Source organism: Sinohyriopsis cumingii, chromosome 3 (genome assembly GCF_028554795.1).
Source record: "Sinohyriopsis cumingii isolate HCF-2022 chromosome 3, ASM2855479v2, whole genome shotgun sequence".
NCBI lineage: Eukaryota > Metazoa > Mollusca > Bivalvia > Unionida > Unionidae > Sinohyriopsis > Sinohyriopsis cumingii.
The window spans coordinates 24860059-24872819 of NC_142963.1; positions in this window are offsets into that span (position 1 = coordinate 24860059).

Here is a 12761-nt window from a genome sequence, read left to right on the forward strand (position 1 = left end):
AGACTTTATTTCACTTGCTCAGTTTGTATCTGGATGCATCTGAAGGAGAGTATTCAACAATAACAAAACTGGGTTACTCTAATCCATATTTCTTGCTAGAGTTATTGTGGTATCTGTTTCTTAGATCTTCAGTCTATTAGACCCTATTTCACTTGTACCCAAGAAGATTTGCATTTGAATGCATGACAAGGGAAGTAATCAACTCATAACTAGGTTACCATGACCCAAGTTTCACACCTGAGTGACTTTTGAATTTTAAGCTGTTTAATTGCACCCCCTTGGGCCCCATTTCACAACACTCATGAAAATCGATATGCAGATGCATCTCAGCATAAGTGACCAAACCATACCAAAACTAGGTGATGTAACATAATTTTCTTGCTTGTTTGACTTTACTTTTTTTCAGTTAATTGCTTCTTGCAATCTCTGTATCTTGGACACCATTTCACATATATCAATGAAAATCGGTATCTGGATGTGACCTAAATTTTATGCTTTATAGACTTACAAATATTTAGATATTAATTTATTAGACCTTTAATGTCTTAAAATCCTATTTCACGTACATCCATGAAAACTGGCATTTGCATGCATCTCAAGGATGGTAACTCAGCCATGCCAAACTGGATCACTGTGACCTAATTTTCAAAATTTTGACATTTGCATTTTCAGCCATTTTTTTGTTTCTTCAATATTTGTTAACTTGATTACATCTAGACCAGTTAAAGTTTTTTTTGAGTGCTGACCGACACTGATGTAACTTACTTTGTTGATGTATCTTAAGCAATAGTATACTGGATTAATATTTCCTTCCTCTGCTTGGTGGCTTGGTCATTAGCTTAGCTTTGCCACCACCTTGTAATAGGTTCAAATCAAGCCCTGACCAGCTTTGGTTGGTTGTCACTAAATATCTCACTAGAAGCTTTTTACTTCAGTTGTCTTGGCTTGAGTCCTCAATAATTTTACTAGAGTTTTGTTGGTGATAGCTTAAATGAATGTCATTATAAATACAATGCAGCACAGTGTGATCTCATTAGGAATGTCACATTGAAATATTCTTATTCAGAAATGTGAGGTTTAAGCAGTTTTGATAACATGCTTTCAGGCTTTATTTAACTTGCAGCTTTTTACAAAAATCAAATAACACTGTAGTTTTAACTTGCTTCATGTGATTCTTGTTATACATTTTTTTATTAAATGAACATTCAATTGATTTCATCTGTTTAAATTATAAGCATTGTATATTTTATCAAAATCTGCCAAACAACAATAATTCTATCCACATACAATTTTATATAAGGTCAGAGAATATATTTGGGGAGAATTTTCATACCATATTCATTCTGTAATTTTTAAAAGGATTTCTAATAAATATGAATTTGTCCTAATATGCCTTCTCATTTGCAATCATAGAAAGAGAGACATCTAAAATCTGTTATTTCGTTTCATTTAGAGTATATGATCACGATACTAACAGACTAATGATTGGGAACCCTACCCATGCTAGTGACTATATATAACAGCAACAGGGATTGGAAACTCCATTTAGCTGCTTATTCTCTGTTGAGATGCAAATGACATATCGAGTTATTTGCTGAGCAGTGACATCATAGGTTCAGCATGAGTTAGCTTGCCTTCGGTCAAGAAACCTGGCTATGCTTATTAGGTGACATAATGAAGTTAGGGGCCTATGTACAGATATGATGAACTTCTGAGAGAGTGACATGTGTAAGGTGAAATTGTTTGCATCCGTAACATGCACAGGGGAAAGAATGTTGGCATACCTCTATGTTACTTTCATGTACTGTGGCAGAAATTTATTTTGATATTGCACATGCCCTAACCACACAGCTAACCAAAATGACTACCCCATGTGCTTGAAAAATCAGCTTGAATTAGTCTAAATTACATTATCTTAAGCAGTTATTAAAATATGGAAAATGACTTTTGCCACACTAGAAAATACCAGGTTCTGAACGAAATAGAAAATCTATAACAAAATTTAAAAAGTTATCGGCTTTTCTTTACAATATACCTCTGAAGTCCAGGAAGTGAAAATGACCAGTGGAGCTTGCAGTATTTTGATAGGTGCACATCAAAGTAGTGCCAAGCTCTATGCTCTATAACTCATATTACATCCATCAATCATATACCAAACTAAAGGGTATTAAAATCTCTTTTAACAATACCTAAGGTATAACAAGGCCTATTTTAATAAGCCATTATAACCAGTGAGGAAAACTTGGGAAATTATTTTTCTTTTAAAATCTAACTCTATGCAAAACACGAAACTGCAGAGCACCACCGTAGCCATAACATTGGAAAGTAATTTATACTTTCTTCATTTCCTATTTTAAATTAAAATGTAATATTTTACTAATCAGTTGTGATCTTTAATGGAAAGTAATGTCATTGAAAATATTGCCTTTTGCCACTCTTAAGAAGCATCAAAATGGGTCAGTGAAGTGTATGATTGAGTTACAAATATTAGTACTGCACATATTCACTAGCACTATACTGAGAGAATGAAATTTTAAATTTTATTCATTTATCTTAAAGTGGTTTACAAAAAAGCAATGGTGCAAATTTGCTATATAAATTTAAAATTCACCTTCTATCCCATCAAAACATTTTGCTTAAATGTCTAGACAATGGCTGCCAATAAAAGGAAACCACTATTTCTAATACTGCTAATGAGATATGAAAGCAGTGTAGTTATCAAAATATGTACCAGGAATTGGTTCTTTCCTGAAATCCACCTTATGATCTTACAGTACACTGGGAACCTCATTTGCATAACAATAAGGAATATATGACATTTGTATAGGTAGACGTAGGGTGTTTCTAATCCCTGTAGAGGTAGGGTGTTACTAATCCCCATATAGGCAGAGGTAGGGTGTTTCTAATCCCCATATAGATAGAGGTAGAGTGTTTCTAATCCCTGTATAGGTAGAGGTAGGGTGTTTTTAATCCCTGTATAGGTAGAGGTAGGGTGTTTCTAATCCCTGTAGAGATAGAGGTAGAGTGTTTCTAATCCCTGTACAGGTAGAGGTAGGGTGTTTTTAATCTCTGTATAGGTAGAGGTAGGTGTTTCTAATCCCTGTATAGATAGAGGTAGAGTCTTTCTAATCCTTGTACAGGTAGAGGTAGGGTGTTTTTAATCTCTGTATAGGTAGAGGTAGGTGTTTCTAATCCCTGTATAGATAGAGGTAGAGTGTTTCTAATCCCTGTACAGGTAGAGGTAGGGTGTTTTTAATCTCTGTATAGGTAGAGGTAGGTGTTTCTAATCCCTGTATAGATAGAGGTAGAGTGTTTCTAATCCTTGTACATGTAGAGGTAGCGTATTTCTAATTCCTGTATGTCAGTTCCAGGCTATACTGAAGTACTACAAACACATGCAAAGATGCAAAACTTTATTTTGTGTGTTAAGTCATGCATCAAGACTGGCTGCTTTATAGTCTTTTTATAGGATGTAACAATATTAGAAAGTAGATAAAGTGTTGATAGGACAGATTGATGGGTGTAACAATATTAGAAAGTAGATAAAGTGTTGATAGGACAGATTGATGGGTGTAACAATATTAGAAAGTGGATAAAGTTTTGATAGGACAGATTGATGGGTGTAACAATATTAGAAAGTGGATAAAGTGTTGATAGGACTGATTGATGGGTGTAACAATATTAGAAAGTAGATAAGTGTTGATAGGACAGATTGATGGGTGTAACAATATTAGAAAGTAGATAAAGTGTTGATAGGACAGATTGATGGGTGTAACAATATTAGAAAGTGGATAAAGTGTTGATAGGACAGATTGATGGGTGTAACAATATTAGAAAGTAGATAAAGTGTTGATAGGACAGATTGATGGGTGTAACAATATTAGAAAGTAGATAAGTGTTGATAGGACAGATTGATGGGTGTAACAATATTAGAAAGTGGATAAAGTGTTGATAGGACAGGTTGATGGGTGTAACAATGTTAGAAAGTAGATAAAGTGTTGATAGGACAGATTGATGGGTGTAACAATATTAGAAAGTAGATAAAGTGTTGATAGGACAGATTGATGGGTGTAACAATATTAGAAAGTGGATAAAGTGTTGATAGGACAGATTAATGGGTGTAACAATATTAGAAAGTGGATAAAGTGTTGATAGGACAGATTGATGGGTGTAACAATATTAGAAAGTGGATAAAGTGTTGATAGGATAGATTGATGGGTGTAACAATATTAGAAAGTGGATAAAGTGTTGATAGAACAGATTGACGGGTGTAACAATATTAGAAAGTAGATAAAGTATTGATATGACAAATTGATTAGCTCAATATCAGTGGTGTGAATACACCTTAAAAATATATGCTCTTCAACTTAAGCAACTAAGATTTGAATTTGCCTTCAATATCTTTCTTTGTTGATTTATTGGCAAAATTAGATTTTACTATAACACCTTATTATAGATGACTGATATAATATAAATTTTATTTAAATGTCGTACAGTTTATTATTTTCACAAATCAAATAAATGCAGCAATATTTACTTAATACTGTGAATTCATTTGTTTTTGGACATCAAATTTTATGATTTAGCAAACTAAAATCTTTTGTCAGGTTTTTAATCTTGCAGATGTTTTCTTCTTACAGAAGTAGCATTTATTAGAAGAATATTTTATGTGGAAAATTTGTGGTTTGTAGCAGCCATGAAATCCAGAACAGTATATTGTGATCCATTGTTAAATCACAACCACGAAATCTACATCAGAGTATATTTGGATCCAGTGTTAATTCACAACCATGAAATCTACATCAGAGTATATTTGGATCCAGTGTTAAATCACAACCACGAAATCTACATCAGAGTATATTTGGATCCACTGTTGATCACAACCATGAAACCCACAGCAGAATATACTGTGATCTATTAAATCACAACCACAAAATTCACAGCAAATTATATCGTGATCCATTGTTAAATGCTAGCCACAAACTCCACAACAAAGTATATTGGGATCCATTGTTATATCACAACTGTGAAATCCACAAAGAGTACATTGGGACCATTATTAAATCATAACCATGAAATCCAAAACAGAGTATAAAGGGATCCATCGATAAATCACAACTATAAATCCACAACAGTATATTGAAAGCCATTGTTAGAATATGTTGTGATTCATTGTTAAATTACAACTGTGTTGTGATTTCACTTTGTTATTGGGTATACCATATATACTTGCTTATAAGTTGGGTCCAGCTGCAAAGAACATAGATAAACCTTGATCTGTCATAGCATAATGTGCCAGCAGATCAGGGTATATCATGATTGTTCTACTGATTAATCTCAACAAATTTCATAGACCCAGATCTGCCAAAGCATAATGTGTTGGCAGATCTTGGTCTGTGCAGATGCAGATGGATTTGTCTTAAAAGTAAGTATACATAGTACTCATTTTCAGTTGGAATTTTTATACTGTATATTTTCATACCCTTTAAAAAAAAATTTATTTTTTCTTGAAGAGCTACATTTTTACATTTAACTGGATGAGATTATTTTCCTAAAGTTATTCACAATTTTTCACTTTCATTTTATCAAACTGAACTTATAAATAAAACTATATTAGCCAGAATTGTGCTGATATGCTTTTAAATACTATGTTTTTAATATAGTTTGTTGCAGCATAGTAATGACTGCGAACAGTAGTTGTGCACTTTCAGTTCCTGTACTAAATATAAAATGTCTTTTTGCTCCTTAAGATTTTAAGATTAAAAGTACATTTATCTTTCCCTTATTTTCATTCACTAAGTTGTATGTGACAAAGCTAATGAGCAACGGTTTTGACTTATTACCAACAAGAGTGCACATCTAACTGCAAACATCATAGACCTGGATCTTTTTGTCCATTAAGGGCCAGCACATCAACATCCCTTATGTTCATAATCAGTAGAACAAAAAGCCTACGCCCTGATTTCATTTTGTATTATATGCTGGGAGATTAACATCCAATATGTTCATAATCAGTAGAACATTAAGCCTACACCATGATTTCCTTGTGTATTATATGGTGTGAGATCAATATCCAATATGTTCATAACCAGTAGAACATTAAGCCTACACCATGATTTCCTTGTGTATTATATGGTGTGAGATCAATATCCAATATGTTCATAACCAGTAGAACATTAAGCCTACACCATGATTTCCTTGTGTATTATATGGTGTGAGATCAATATCCAATATGTTCATAATCAGTCTATCAAAAAGCTTACACCCAGACTTCCTGGTGTCATATATATAAGCAGATCAATATTTTGTATGTTCTTAATCAGTAGAACAAGCATGTAAGACCTTGATCTGATCTAGAAAGGCATCATGTACATGAAGACCAAAATGTAAAATGTTTGCTTGAAATAGTCAATAGAACAAACAGACAAAACCATCATTTTCTGGTGCGTTATGTGCCAGAAATCATGATCTAGAAAGTTCACTTAACATAATCCGTAGAACAAATAGTGGAGACCTGCATCTTCCAAGACATTATCTGCCAGCAAATCAAGATCTAAAATGTTTACTTGACATAATCCATAGGACAAATAGTGGAGACCTGCATCTTCCAAGACATTATCTGCCAGCAAATCAAGATCTAAAATGTTTACTTGACATAATCCATAGAACAAATAGTGGAGACCTGCATCTTCCAAGACATTATCTGCCAGCAAATCAAGATCTAAAATGTTTACTTGACATAATCCATAGGACAAATAGTGGAGACCTGCATCTTCCAAGACATTATCTGCCAGCAAATCAAGATCTAAAAAGTTCACTTAACATAATCCATAGAACAAATAGTGGAGACCTGCATCTTCCAAGACATTATCTGTCAGCAAATCAAGATCAAAAATGTTCACTTGGAATAATCAGTAGAACAAACATCTAAGACTGATATATTGGTGCATTGTGTGCCAAGATCCAAGATGCTCAATTAAAATAATAAGCAGCACCTTGTGGTACTGACTGCAAATCATCAGGGTCTTCTTGCAGATGAAGGGAATGAATATCCTAAATTACATAGACTTCTGTTAGCTAGAATTTAATGGTATAATCTGGAAGTGAAAATACAGGAAAAATGTATTTGCAGCAACTACAATCTTGACCGTGTAATGAACGACAACTTTTTTCTTTGTGGGGTTTTAAAAAGGTTGTGTGTCAGATAGTTGTAACAAATTTACTTTAGTTGTTTGTATCCACTTAGAAATCCTCTCTGGTGTGACAAATGAACCACTTTCTTATAAACAATTAAAATTGACTCTTGAATATACATGTACTACTGAATTATCCTGTAATCGCTGTAATCCTACACATAATATCATCTTTAAACCCTAGAAACAAATTTTGTTCCACTATTTAGAACACAATCTTGTCCTCACTTACTGCAGGCAAATATTGCAAATTTCTTTGGACCCAGTCAACATCATGGTTATCAAAACCTCCTAAAATAATGTTTGATTTCTGCAAATTCAAAAAGTCGTTAACACTCATTTGTTCGAGTACATTAAATTTACTAGGAGTCTCCATTTATGGCTATACATGTCTGTTAATGGACAGTTTGAAAGGAGGAGACAAGGTTGGAGCCACAATTGCAACATCCTTTGCCACCCTCTCAAACCAATTACTGGATGAAGCCCCATTTTCACTGCTAAAGATACAACCATGCACAGAAGCCTCCCCAAAGCATTTTTTCTTGGGGGAAAAAAATATTCTCTTTTGTTGGCTGCCTAGTGACATTGGCATTAAGGACAATGAGAGGGTACATAAAGCAGCCAAATATACTACTAAGTTACCCATTTCCAAATGGAAGAGTCAATATACTGACTTTAAATATTATATTCATCAGCATGTTTTCCGTAACTGGCAAAATATGTGGAAAGAAAGCTCTACAAATTAACAAGTTTCAGAACATCAAACCCATCACTGGAGAGCAACATCACTTATATAGAGCAAATCATAGAGATGCAGTGGTACTATGTCAGTTGCATATACAGGTACCTGACTTGTACTACCTCCTGTAGGGTGAACCCAGACCTTGAGTGTATACCCTGCCAGTATCCACTGATAGTAGAATACAATTCTTACAGAGAATGTCAGCTTCCATCCTGCGAGACAAACATTTCTGATGTGAACTCAATGATGAATCTTTATGATTATGTACCAATAGAGAAAATTCGAGAATTTTTTGGTGGGATTGCAGTTTATATAAATATATGTCAGTCTACCATTTATTTTTAAGGATGAATGGCACATTGTACATCTGCCACATGTTTAATGGTACTATATGTACAAACAAGTATGACAAAGTTGACTCTGGAGATTTCTGACCTCAGTAACCAAGATCTTTTGCTGAGGCATGTGGTCCTTAAATGAAGTTAATGCAAAGATTTTTAAAAAAATCTTTTATTAGATAAACCATGACCATCACCTATGGCTTTTAGACCCCAGAATCTGTAGCTTTCTTTATAACCCTAAGTACAAGCTATCCATGATGTTTGGTCATTAAGGAAAATCCTGTTGAATGAAAGCTTTGGTAAAGGCACATGGTCAGAAATTTAAATTTTTGTGCAGAAAGTATTTATCAATTTGTGGTTGTATTTACCTTTGATAAGTGCCAGCTTTTCACAAAGTTTGGTCTAAATCAGTAATAAAGAAAACCAATGTTACTGTGTAGAAACCATATTTCTTCTTTCAGTTACAGTGATCTTCACTTTTAACTATTGGATTCCAAAATCAATAAGCTTCTTCCTTAGCCCAAATGCAAGCTATCCACAAAATATTTGGTCCATTTCACAACTAATGTTATTGTGTGGAAACTATTTTTTATCCTTCAGTAACAGTGACCTTGACATTTTACCACAAAATCAATAGCATTCTTCCTTACCCCAAGGGCAAGCCAGCCATAAAACTTGGTGAGTGTAGATGGTGTAGATGAAATTGCTAACAGATGGACAGAAGGACAACACAACATAAAACATTGTGTATTAGAGACTATATAATCAAATATTTCCATATATATATATATATATATATATATATATATATATATATATATATATATATATATATCAACATCCCTTACATACAGAATCTGATTGCCTAACCCTTACTAGTATGATTGACACCCCCATAGACCATACTGTAACTAAAAGTGCTGAACCAGAATTAAATATAACCAAGTTGTCCAGATTTGCAATGATGCTGATCCATTTACACAGATTTGTCATTGCCTTCCTGAATCTCATAGCTTTTCAACTGTTTCTGCTGTTGACATGTTTTCCAGATTCTTCTTCCCCAGTCTTGCTAAATAGTGCGACCCCGCCATTACGCGAATTCGGATTTAACGCGGGTGTTGCGTGGCGTGGCTCCCGAAATTTCGTATATTCATTCGCACATGAAATTTTTTTTTTTGTTCAAAGTACGTGAACTGGTGTATAAAAATGTATTATCACTTTGGGGAAGAGATCGCGTATCAATTCGAATATAATACGATCGTGGCGTTGTTCCTGAAATTTTAAATACATGTACGTGTATTTTTCTCGTACCGGGAACAAATATTTTTTTAAGCACGACAAATAGTGTGTAAAATGTTTATTATCATTTTTGGGAAGAGTTCGCGTACAAATTTTAATATAATACGATAGCACCGTGGCGTAGCTTCTGAAAGTTAACAATGTCAACAGGGTCTTGAAGTGTTATGCCAAAATAAACATTATCGGAAATGTTACTTATTACTGATCCATGAGTAAAGCCAGTAAGTAGTCTTTGTGATTGTCTTCAATTAATTCTGTATACAATCGTTGCTCAAACAATAGCCGACATGTGTTTCTTCTTTAACTGCATACACAACCAAGCAGCAGTCAATGCGGTGGTTGATAAAAGATTCTCATAATTTAATAAACATCAAAAATTTAAAGCCGCCAACATGTTTGCTGGGCTTGGCGGTGTTATTAGACACAATTAATTGACCAGTAAATAATTTCAGCTTTATTAGCTGAAAATTGAAAGGGTATGAAATTGTACATGCGTTCAGCTCAAATTTGTTTTATATATAAAAGTGACTCGTAACCATTGCAGGCCTGCTGCACTTAGTTCTCGGGTTTTACATGTGTATGGTGTTTGCTGATGATTTCGTTATTAATTTCCTATTTTTTATAAAAATATTTTACCGTTATGGAAAAGCAAGTTCTAAAACGCAAGTCGTTCTCTACACTTTGTGCAATGATTAGTATAGTAGTTCTCACACGTTTCTTTCGATATTCACAAAGTCTGAAGCAAAAGTTACATGCACGCAGAAAGCATGCGTTGCTTGTTAATTATTCTTGCTGTAGTCGTTCAAAAGAAATAGGCGTACAGGCGCTAATTACTGGAAATGTACAATGGATAAATGTACACAGAAACGCCTATGAGAAACGTTTAGCAATATCAGATTTGTACAGACACCGTTCATAGACCCCGGAACGTAATGAACCGTGCACGTGCAAATTTTGCTGTTAATTTTTCCCATTGAATTCAGACACATAATGATCTGTGACAAAATTATTGAATAGTTGTATATGTATGTAAGGAGAGAAGTTAATATTTATACCTATTCCTGTTTTTATTAATGTTCTTGTCTTATTTTCAGTCAGCAGAAGTTTTGTGTTATGTTTAGATTTAATTTGAGATGAATTATTTATTTAAATTATTTACTGCAATTACAAAATGCTCATATGACTGTTTGAACAACACATTATTTTTCATTTTATTTAAAATCAAATTATTTTTAAGTTTTACAAAACTTGTTGATTTTGATTCCTTTTTTACTTAGTTAAAGACCATAGATTCATCAGGGATACAAATTTCTTTAAATATTACAGGTAACTTCAATTTGTTTTTGAAATTTAAATTCACTGTTTCAGAATTTCTTAGTCCATGGTATTTTAATTTCACATATTTGATCCATCTTTAGTGAAACCAATAAGCTTTCACAATGTCATCTAAAGTGGAGAACTGTGTTTCAAATCTTACCCAGGAAGGGTTTGAATCTTTAAGAATGGATGAGTTGTTGGAGTTTGCCAGACGTTATCCTGTTTCAGTAGTAAAAGGATCTTTGGTAAAACAAGAAAGAAACAAAAAGCAATATTTTGATACAGGATTAGGTGGAGACGAAAATTTTCGATAAAAGTGCTTTGGGTTTGATTAGTAAGTTTCTGGCTCTGAATTAAATTAAACGAATTTAAATTAAAAAATCAGATGGAGTTAAAATAACTGGAGCTTATCAATGAAATCATGGTAATCAAAAATCAGAACGAGGAAAGAGAAAGAGCAATGCAAACGAAGAAATAAGATATAGAAGAGAGACTAATTCAAACGCAAATGCAAAGAAAAAGGAAAAAGAGAAAAACAAAGAGAGAAGAAATGTAGAGGTAGAGGGAAAAAAGATAGGGAAATACAGATGTAGAGAGAAAGAGAAAAAGTAAAAAGAGACATGCAAATGCATCAAGAAGAAAGGGAAATGCAATTTAGACTAAAATAATTGGAACTGGCAAGCGGGAGGTACTCTTATCTTTAACATGCAAGTTCAAGTTTTGATGTTGCCAGAAATTTTAGGTGAATATTCCCTTATAAAGAAAAAGAAGTAGATCAATATTTTCCTCATTTTGAGAAAACTGCTGAAAATTTGCAATGGCGAAGAGAGTACTGGGCTTTATTATTACAAAGTTTACTTATTGATAAAGTTCATGAAGTCTACACTTCCTTGTCAGTACAACAAAGTGCTGATTATGATATAGTTAAGGGATTATCTTGAAGGGTTATGAGTTGGTACCTGATGCACATTGACAGAGGTTTATGAGTTGTAGAAAGGAAACTGGACAAACTCGTGCTGAATTTGAAAAGGTAAAAGAATAATTGTTTGATAGGTGGTGATCAGCCAAACAGGTCGATCAAGATTATAATAACCTCAAACAGCTCATATATTAGTTAAAGAGTTCAAGAATTGCATGCATAGTGATGTCATTAAGCAGCGGGGGGGCGAATCCGACATTTTGTCCAATCGTTATTTTGCTTAATTATTACTTTCTGCACTCAGCGGATCCGGTGTAGTCAGCGCCTGGTAAAAAAAAAACGACGACGGTCCATCCTACACGACGGTGACGTCATTTGGTTTAATGCGAGCCGATCCCAGCGTCGTCAGCGTCCGGTAAACACAGCGACGACCGCGTCGATGTCATTTCTCGCCCCCCCCCCCGCTGGATAATGACCGCGATTGACACAACCAATGTTCATGGGAATTTGATATTTTTCCCCATCGTTGATTTTAAAAACTCTTCTGGGGTTGGTACTGGTTTATTCTTTCGTCGGAGATATTCTATTGCCGATCGATACTGTGAACTTCCACAACCGATACAAATTCTAATTTTTCCTCGGACGCCCTTGCCGCATCCAAGACAGGGTTGAGGGCCGTCCTTACATCCCTGTTTCGATGTGCAATTATGTACCCCGCAAAACTCACCGTAGCAGTTTTTACCACATTGTACTTTTGATCCCTGGGGGAGCCATTTGCATTTATTGACGGCAAGTGCTGGATTAACCATTATTATTAACTATTAAATAAATATTTAATTAAACATTAAAAAGCATACTGTATAATGGATAATAATTATTCCGATATTGATCTGTTTGGGCGTGGAACATCTTACTACGAGGAATCCCCGGATGAATTTTTTAAGTCCCCG